Consider the following 8,698-nt stretch of genomic DNA (forward strand, 5'->3'; position numbering starts at 1 on the left):
GTACATCTTTCAAAATATCATATTGTATACCATAAATATCTATACTTTTTATTTGCCAACTTTTAAAAAAGAACATTCTGTTAGGAGTGGAGGATGGAAGGGAAGCTGGTGACCAGAAGTATATAATTTTACTCAGCAGTACTTTGTAAGCAGGAATGGAGAATATAAATAGTTTGGTTGATTTGTGGGTGAGAATTGACATAATAGGTGTGGTGGAAAATCAAGGGGATAGGAGAATAGAGAGTGCTTGTTACTTTTATTGAAGTCCCACTGTCCATAGACTCTTTCCTAAGTAGACAAGGAAGTGCAGTCCAAAAGTATGTGATGGCAATGACTTTAGGGACTCAGGGGGAAAGGGTGGGAAGGGGGTGAGGGATAAAAGACTACAAATATGTGCAGGGTATACTGCTCGGGTGATGGGTGCACAAAATCTCACAAATCCCACTAAAGAACTTACTCATGTAACCAAACACCACCTGTTCCCCAAAAACCTGTGGAAATAAAAATCTTTTTTAAAATAAAAGAATTCCAGTCCCCCCCCGAAAACAACAACAACAACAACAACAACAACAACAACAACAACAGCAACGCCCAAAAGTACGTGATGGCTTTGGAAAATAGGTAAGAGGGTTAATGAATTAAAGGCCTTGAGTCAGTTGAAGGGTAAATTCAGGGAGTATAAGGTTTAGGAGAGGTAGAATAACAAGTAGTTCTGAGAGTGGCTCCTGTGTTTGGTTTTGGAAGCAGAGCCATTCCAAGTGTCACTCCAGAAACAAATAATTGATACCTGGCAGGGGAGATACCATGATCACAAAGGTGGTTTTCTCAGGGTAAGGCCATCCATTGCATTCTGGGTGTGCGGGCCCTTGCGATTTCCCCAAATACAGGAAACTCGACTGCATAATGTGTGGTAGTGAGAGACTGAGTTTGTGCTTTCCCCTGAAAAAAAAAAAAAAAAAGAAATGGATGATTGAAATGGAATTAAGATCAAGAAATTAGAATAGGGTATGTCAAGGATCCATGAGGTCTGGGTGTTAGATCATCAAGGGGGATAATGAAGGCTTTCAGGATGAGAAAAGAAAAACAGTTGGTACGAAAGTCCTCAGTGAATGTTGGGGGGAGAATTGAGATTTTCGTTTAACATTGAGAGAGTCATAAAATTGAGTATTATGAACTTTGAAGAAAGAGGTTATTGAGGTAAGATGGTAAAATAATACCTTGGGGATCCAGTGAAGAAGATACAAGAAGATGATAACCTGATCTTGACTTATGGGGAGATATGAGCAAAGGAAAATGAACAGCCTCAGCTGGGCATGATTGTGTGCACCTGTAATTCCAGCTACTCGGGAGGCTGAAGTGGGAGGACCACTGAAGCCCCAGGAGTTCAAGGCCAGCCTGGGCAACATAGAGCAGGACCACTGTCTCTAAGAGAGAGAGAGAGAGAGAGAGAGACAGAGAGAGAGAGAGAGGAGAGAGAGAGAGAGAGAGAAGAGAGAAGAGAGAGAGAGGAGAGAGAGAGAAAAAGCCTCAAATGAGAGCTTGGCCATGGAGGAAAAAACAGCACAGTTCATGGTTTGAGGTGACCAGAGTTCAGGTAAGGAGAGGTGATAGAGGCTGAATGGATGGCATGACCAAAAGCTGGAAGGTTTTAGGGAATGGTGGCTAGTTTTGGCTCAAGCATAGGATGCAATTAGTTGTATAAGAAAAAGATAATATTGGAATCTATGTGGTTAGTTGGAATCCAGAACATAACTAGAGTCATTATTGTTGAAAATATTCTTCCCAGCCGGGTGCAGTGACTCATGCCTGTAATCCCAGCACTTTGGGAGGCCGAGGCGGGTGGATCAGAGGTCAAGAGATCGAGACCATCCTGGCTAACATGGTGAAACCCCGTCTCTACTAAAAATACAAAAAACTAGCCGGGCGTGGTGGCGGGCGCCTGTACTCACAGCTATTTGGGAGGCTGAGGCAGGAGAATGGCATGAACCTGAGTGGTGGAGCTTGCAGTGAGCCGTGATAATGCCACTGCACTCCAGCCTGGGTGACAGAGTGAGACTCCATCTCAAAAAAAAAAAAAATATATATATATATAATATAGCATATATAATATATAAATATATTTATATATGCTATATATTTATATGTATATTATATACATATAAATAGATACATAAAAATTTTAAATATATATTATATATATTTTTCCTAGGCAGTAAATTAAGGAAACTTTTTGAATTGTTTTGTTTAGATCTCAGTGAAATTTGGGAACTGATATTGGTAGCTGGGAAGTAATTTGACAGCTTTGGAATACTGTGACTATGACAAGCGTGAAATTGGTATGTGTGATAAGTTATTAATGCCCCCACTAGAATTAAAGTTGACTATAGATCATAATTTTGGTAAGAATGCAGTTTAGTATCAAACAGATTTTTCCTTGGGCTGTGTCCAGTATATTGTGATGAATTTTTTGTCTGTTTGTAATTAGAAAATTGGAGCTTAAAAAAATGTACTGATGCCGGGCATAGTGGTGTGTACCTATAGTCCCAGTTACTCAGGAGACTGAGGCAGTAGGATGACTTGAGCCCAGGAATTCGAGGCTGCAGTGAGCTATGATTGTACCACTCCACTCCAGGCTGGGTGACAGAGTGAGAACTCATCTCTAAAAACATGTATTGACTTTTTGGAATGACCTTTTTATATTCTTTTCCAGGACCATTTGCAATCCACAATATACAGAGACTACTTGGAATCTGCTTTAGTGTGAGGGTTCCATCTTAATTACCCTAGCTATATTTGATGTAATTTTATCGCTGTATAAATAAGATACATAGCTAGAAGCATGGAAGAGAAAATGTAAAGCAAAAATGAGAGTGAATCAGAGGTGTAGAGCTCCAGTTATGAAACCCTAAGAATATTAATTGCCGTGATGATAAATCTGGCACATATTGAGTTCTGGCTACCATTTGTTACAGGATAAAAGAACATTGGAATCGTTGGATACTGAGGTGCTAATGCTGGCAATGGAGTGGAGGAGAGGAGCTGATCAGCCGGAAAGGAGCCTTATAGCTGTTTCTGTACTAGTACTTTATATTTGATATTGGTTGACAACAGCAGAAAAATTATTATCACCGTGCTGGGGACTTATTAAATTGATTTCTACTCTGAAATAATATTGAAGAATTAATGGTTACTCTTAGAGATGTAATATTTCTTTATTTTTCATTCTAGCAGCCATCAGAAAAAAAAGTCACAAAAAATATATTGCTTGTACAGTCCTCTGTCATTTGTGACCTGGGATATTTTGCTCTCGGGCTGCCAGAATTCCAGTTTATGAGGCAATCTGTGTCATTCTGGTTTAGCCAGGTGAGTAGTCCCCCGGCTCTGTAGAAAAGAACAAGAAAGAAAAAGAACAAAAAAAGGGGAATGTGGAAAAATATAGATATGAATCTTAGACCCTAGAGGACAAGTTAAGGCCGGTTACAAGCGGCAACAGAGAGGAGGCCCCGGGGGTTATGGACACAGTCAATAGAGTGGTAGTCATGAATTATAAAAACTGAGAACTAGAGAAACTAACCCTGTGTGGGGACCTGGCTTGAGTTCAAAAATGAGAAGCTTACAGGAAGCAAGGTTAAATAGAAAGAAAGTATGCTTTCAAGTTAAAATGAATAGAAGGCCAGGCACGGTGACTCACACCTGTAATCCTAGCACTCTGGGAGGCCAAGGTGAGAGGACTGCTTGAGGTCAGAAGTTCGAGACCAGCCTGGACAATATAATGAGACCCTGTTTCTAAAAAAAAAAAAAAAATTTAATTAGCTGGAAATGATGGTGCACTAATGTAGTCCCAGCAACTTGGAAGGCTGAGGCTGTAGGATTTGTTGAGCCCAGGAGTTTTAGGTTGCAGTGAGCTATGATGGCACCACTGCACTCCAGCCGGGGCAGTAGAGTGAAAATATCTATGAATATCTATCTGTGTCAAAAAACAAAAAGTCACAAAAAACTAAAAATACTAAAAATGGATAGAAGTTTAATTATAGGCCAGGCATGGTGGTTTGCGCCTATAATCCCTGCAATTTGGGAGACTGAGGTGGGAGGATCACTTGAGCCTAGGAGTTGAGATCAGCCTGGGCAACATAGTGAGACCTTGTCCCTGCAATAACTAACTAACTAACTAAATAAATAGAAATTGAATTATGATGACTTATCCTTTTCTAATGAAATATTGGCTATATAGAGATGCCAATCATATTTTAAAGGTTTCTTGCCGCCTCCATTGCCGCCATCATGCCAGCCCCTCGGGTCTCCGCAAGGCCGGGTGATGCTCCAGAATGGGAGACAAGCCAATTTGGGAGCAGGTTGGATCCAGCTTCATTCAACATTACTACCAGTTATTTGATAACGATAGAACCCAATTAGGTGCAATTTACGTTGATGCATCATGCCTTACGTGAGAAGGACAACAGTTCCAGGGGAAAGCTGCCATTGTGGAGAAGTTGTCTAGCCTTCCGTTCCAGAAAATCCAGCACAGCATCACAGTGCAGGACCATTAGCTCACGCCAGATGGCTGCATCATCAGCATGGCTGTGGGGTCAGCTTAAGGCGGATGAAGACCTCATCATGGGATTCCACCAGATGTTCCTATTAAAGAACGTCAATGATGCTTTCACCAATGACATGTTCAGCTTGTTTGCCCTGCACAACTTCTGTTGACCTCCTCTCAGCCAGGCACTCATACTGTTTCCTCATCCCTCCTCTTCCCAATACTATTCCCACTCTTCCAGATGCTCCAAATGTCATGCACAAATGAGCAGGGCTGCGGCGGGAGTGGGCTCAGTGTGCTGCTGCCACCAAGGTGTTGTGCATGAAGTTTGGACACTAGACTAGTTGCTTCTGACGGGAGAAGTTTGTGTTGTACAGCACATGCGTTGGAAAGACTTAGGTAATGCAAAAGGTTGTCCTTTTTTTTTTTCTTTTTTAAATCTGTGGAGAAGTTGCTCTAGTAACCCAAAGAAGGGAAGGAGAAAGCAGCTGCCTCACTGCCCAGACATTGATTTGTTCAGATGATACAATGAAACCACAAGAGTTTTATTAACAACAAAAAAAGATTTCTTTAATATTTAATAGTTGAAAGAAGGATCCTGGCTCTCCTATGTACTAGCTGCCTGATCATAGAAATATTATTTACTTTCTCCAAACTCAGTTCTTCATCTATCAAGGATTGGATACTTACTGTAAGAATTAAATGAAAAAAATAAACCACACAACACGATGCCTGGCACATACTTAGAGCTCAATAGTCACTATTATTAGGCAGTGGAAAGCAGAGTTAATGAGATGGAAGTTGAATCATGTGATGGATTATTCTTCACAGATAGGTATGCAATTAATTATTTCTTGTCAAAGCAGCTTACAGAAGTTTAAGGGTCAGAGCTTCTTGGACATCAGGCTGCAATGGATGCAAATTAGGCTCATTTGAAGAAAGGTAGTTCCCTTTTGTTTCCTGAGTTTGTAAGAAATTAGATCTTCTGTATATTTTCTCTGATGGTTAATTTTAGATGTCAACTTGGCTGGATTAAGGAACACATAGAATCCTGGTAAAGTACTATTTTAAAGTGTGTCTGTGAGGGTGTTTCCGAAAGAGATGATTGTGTGAGTCTGAGTGGACTAGGTGGGGAAGATTTGCCCTTAGTGTGGGCAGGCATCATCCAATCTGTTAGAGACCTGTAGAGAACAAAAAATGAGAAAAAGGCAAATGTGTTGATTTATCTGCTGGAGCTGGGATACATTTGTCTCCTGCTTTGGGCAACAGAACTCTGGTCTCCCGGTCTTTGGACTCCAGAACTTACACCAGTGCTCCCTGCCTACCTTCGGTTCTCAGGCTCTGGCCTCAGACTGAGAGTTACACGCCATTGGCTTCCCTGTTTCTGAGGCCTTCAGACTTGGACTGAGCCATACTCTCAGCATCCCAGGGTCTCCAGCTTGCAGATGACCTGTTGTGGGATTTCTCAACCTCTATAATCATGTGTGCCAATTCCCCTAATAAATTCCCTCTCATATATCTATCTATATGTATCCTATTGGTTCTGTCTCTCTGGAGAACTCCGACTAATATACTTTCCTTCCAGAATAGTACTTTTAACATTAGCATTCTTTTTATTATTATTATTATTTTTTAGACAGAGTTTCACTTTTGTTGCCCAGGCTGGAATGCAATGGTGCAATCTTGGCTCACTGCAACCTCTGCCTCCTGGTTCAGTAATTCTCCTGCCTCAGCCTCCAGAGAAGCTGGGATTACAGGCATGCGCCACCATGCCCGGCTAATTTTGTATTTTTAGTAGAGATGGAGTTTCTCCATATTGGTCAGGCTGGTCTCAAACTCCTGACCTCAGGTGATCCACCTGCCTCAGCCTCCCAAAGTGCTGGGATTACAAGCGTGAGCCACCGTGCCCAGCCAACATTAGCATTCTTAGTATTTACCATTAGTATTTTTAATGTTTTTGTTTGACTCAAATCTTGAATTTTTTGGAAAATAGTAAAACGATGGACAGGTTAGGTAGACAGACCATGCTAGTTTAAAACAGAGAAGATGGTAAAGTATAAAAGATAGCTGGGCATAGCAGCATGCACCTGTAGTCCCAGCTACTCAGGAGGCTGGGGTGGGAGGATCACTTGAGACCAGTAGTTTGAGGCCAGCCTGGGCAACATAGTGAGACCCTATCTCTAAGAAAAAAAGTTTCCTCCTTAATCAGTTCAGATCACCTTTTGGATATAAGTCATTAGGTTATTTGTCTGGGTAGAGTAAAGCAGGCTGGCGGGAGTTGAAGCGTCACAGGGAGACTAAAGAAGAGGTACTAAAGAGGCTCTTTAGACGGCTTATTAAAGTTAAGGAGGAGGAGTTAGGCCTCTCAGTCTAGATAGCAAGGAAAGGGATGGACTGGTGTTTTGTTTGTTTGTTTGAGACAGAGTCTTGCTCTGTCGCCCAGGCTAGAGTGTAGTGGCGCCATCTTGGCTCACTGCAACCTCCACCTCCCAGGCTCATGCTATTCTCCTGCCTCAGCCTCCCGAGTAGCTGGGACTACAGGTGTCCACCACCATGCCCAGCTAATTTTTTGTATTTTTAGTGGAGATGGGGTTTCACCGTGTTAGCCAGGATGGTCTCAATCTCCTGACCTCATGATCTGCCCGCCTCGGCCTCCCAAAGTGCTGGGATTACAGGTGTAAGCCACTGCTTCTGGCCATACGCTTATTTTTGGAGAAGTTTTAGATTAACAGCAAAATTGAGCAGAAAGTATAGAGAGTTCCCATATACTTCCTGTCCACACATGCACAATCTCTTTCACTATCAACATCCCACACCACAGTGGTATTTGTCACAATCAATGAGCCATCATTACCACCCAAGGTCTATAGTTTACATTAGGGTTCACTCTTGGTATTATACATTCTATGGGTTTCAACAAATGTTTAGTGACATGTATCTACCATTACAGTATCATACAGAATAGTTTCACTGCCCTAAAAACCCTCAGTGCTCCACCTATTCTTCCCTCTCCTCCCAATCCCTAGAAGCCACTATAGTCATCATGATGTACAATAGATCTCCTGGCCAGGCGCAGTGGCTCACAACCATACTCCCAGCACTTTTGGAGGCTGAGGCTGGTGGATCACTTGAGGTCAGGAGTTTGAGACCAGCCTGGCCAACATGGTGAAACGCCGTCTCTACTAAAAACAGAAAACTTAGCCGGGGACAGTGGCTTGGGTTTGTGATCCCAGCAACTTGAGAGGCTGAGGCAGTAAGATCACTTGTGACCAGGAGTGTGAGGTTGCAATAAGCTATGATTGTGTCACTGTACTCCAGTCTTGGCAACCAGAACAAGACCCTTTCTCTAAAATAAATAAATAATAAAAATAAAGAGGTTAAAATGGTGAATTTTACCTTAATTTAAAACCACTCTTTTGTCTCTCTGTTATTTACAGATAAAACTCTTTAACAAGCCAGGCGTGGTGCTCATGCTTGTAATTCCAGCGCTTTGGGAAGCTGAAGTAGGAGGATTAGTTGAGGCCAGGGGTTGGAGACCAGCCTGGGTGACAGAATGAGACGCTATCTGTACTAAATAAATAATAAATAATAATGCACACCTCTAGTTTTAGTGCCTTGGAAGCTGAGACGGGAGATCACTTGAGCCTAGGAGTTGGAGGTTCCAGTGAGCTATGATTGCGCCACTGTGCTCCAGCCTGTCTCTGAAAAACAAAACAAAACAAAACAAAGCAACTCTTTAACTTGGTATGCAAAGCCCCACCTGTGTCTCTAGTCTCATTATTCACATGTATCTCCTTTCACAAATATTCTAGACATATTGAAAGTAAAACTTCTTTTCTGTATCCCTGTGTCTTTACATATCCTGTTCCTGTGCCTAGAATTACCAGTATTCTACTCACTTGGCAAATTTATAATCACTTTAGAAAATCCTGCTAAAATAACCTAAGTTGGGTTTGGTAACACACCTGTAATCTCAGCTACCCAGGAGGCTGTGGCAGGAGGATCACTTGAGGCCAGGAGTTTAAGACCAGCTTGGCAAGGCAGTGAGACCTTCATCTCTGAAAAAAAAAAAAAAAATTAGCTGGCTGTGGTGGTGCACACCTGTAGTTGCAGCTATTTGAGAGGCTGAGGTAGAGGACCTCTTGAGCCCAGGACTTTGAG

The 8,698-nt window shown here is 42.0% G+C and overlaps 1 non-coding gene and 1 pseudogene across 1 annotated transcript; both read left to right on the plus strand.

Moving 5' to 3' along the window:
• The first annotated feature begins 779 nt into the window (after positions 1-779).
• On the plus strand, positions 780-942 carry LOC117078698. The gene has a single exon (XR_004435126.1). It is a non-coding gene; the product is annotated as a U1 spliceosomal RNA (small nuclear RNA).
• A 1,276-nt stretch (positions 943-2,218) lies between these two features.
• Positions 2,219-6,181, plus strand: LOC117078114 (annotated as a pseudogene).
• The last annotated feature ends 2,517 nt before the right edge of the window (positions 6,182-8,698 follow it).

This window comes from Trachypithecus francoisi, unplaced genomic scaffold, assembly GCF_009764315.1.
Source record: "Trachypithecus francoisi isolate TF-2019V2 unplaced genomic scaffold, Tfra_2.0 Lachesis_group6, whole genome shotgun sequence".
Lineage (NCBI taxonomy): Eukaryota > Metazoa > Chordata > Mammalia > Primates > Cercopithecidae > Trachypithecus > Trachypithecus francoisi.